The sequence below is a fragment of the Gavialis gangeticus genome, unplaced genomic scaffold (assembly GCF_001723915.1).
Source record: "Gavialis gangeticus isolate Ggan-Ray unplaced genomic scaffold, GavGan_comp1, whole genome shotgun sequence".
Taxonomy (NCBI): Eukaryota; Metazoa; Chordata; order Crocodylia; family Gavialidae; genus Gavialis; species Gavialis gangeticus.
In genome coordinates, this window is record NW_017729024.1 from 152358461 (window position 1) to 152359803 (window position 1343).

Genomic DNA, 1343 nt, shown 5'->3' on the forward strand with positions numbered 1-1343 from the left:
AAGGAATAACGGCCATAAGTTCACTAAGAGTAGGTTCAGGCTAGATATCAGGAGGCACTAGTTCACCGCCAAGGCAGCTAGGATCTGGAACCAACTTCCAAGAGAAGTGGTGCTTGCTCCTACTGTGGGGGTCTTCAAAGGGAGGCTAGACAGACACTTTGGCGGGGTCGTTTGACCCCAGTACTCTTTCCTGCCATGGCAGGGGGTCGGACTTGATGATCTGCTCAGGTCCCTTCCGACCCTACCAACTATGAAACTATGAAACTATGTAATTTAAGTGAGAGCATCTAGTAAAATAAACTTAACATAGCCAGCACTGAACTTCTGGTCCTTCCTCTAAAACAGTGTTTCTCAACCTATGGGTCACAATCCAAAAGTGGGTCATAAGAATATATGAAACAGTCACTGTCGCAGGACACTAAGGTGTGCCTGCTCCTTTAAGGGCAAGAACTGCTTAGCTAGAGAGCCTGAGGAGCTAGACAGAGCTCCACAGCTGCAGGTTGCCTGGGCAGCAGGCTATTGGAGGGAATAGCCTGCACCTGCACCTTCACCTGGTCAGGTGACCAGAAGGAGTCAGGGCCTGGGCAAATATAAGCCTCAGGGCTGAGGCCAGCAGGGGTTAGTTGTCAGGCAGCAGCCAAGGAGGAAGGAGCTCTTGTAGAGAAAGCTACGGGGAGATGCTTGACTGCCTGTTCCACTGCTGGGGCTATAGGAGCTCATAAGGGCTTGTGGGGTAGGAGGCACATTATACTGAGAGAGAAGCTTGCCTTCGCAAAAGGGATAGAGTGTGGACCCCAGGTTATTGTTGTCTTGTAGCCCAGGGGCTTGTGTTTTCTGTTGTTATTTATACCAGTGGACCGACTAAGACTATTGAGGAGGAGCAGGCCTTACTGGGGCACACAGCAGTGTGGAGAGCCCAGTGCCAGAAGGTACAGCGACAGGGGCTGCAGAGAGTCCAGCACCAGAGGGCGCAGTTACTGAGGCTAAGGGTCCAGTGACAACAAGAGGCCAAACTAGACTGAGGCCTCATCAGAAGAGACAATATCTAAATGCCATCTGCAAGGCATGGGGTGTGGTAAAGGGGAGGTTTTGGAGCCACACATCTAGCCCATAAGGTTTGGTGGATATCGTAAGGCACCCCTGAGTGTGGGACCCAGTAATGGATCCAATAACCCACAAGGTTTAGATGAGTCCTTTTTCAAATATATTGGGAGGATGAAGAAGGTGCCGGGTAATGTGGGACCCCTGCAGGATACGCTGGGCAATTTGGTGGTTGCGTCAGAAGAGAAAGCGGACCTCTTTAACCAATTCTTCACCTCCGTTTTCTTGTGCAGGGACCGGGA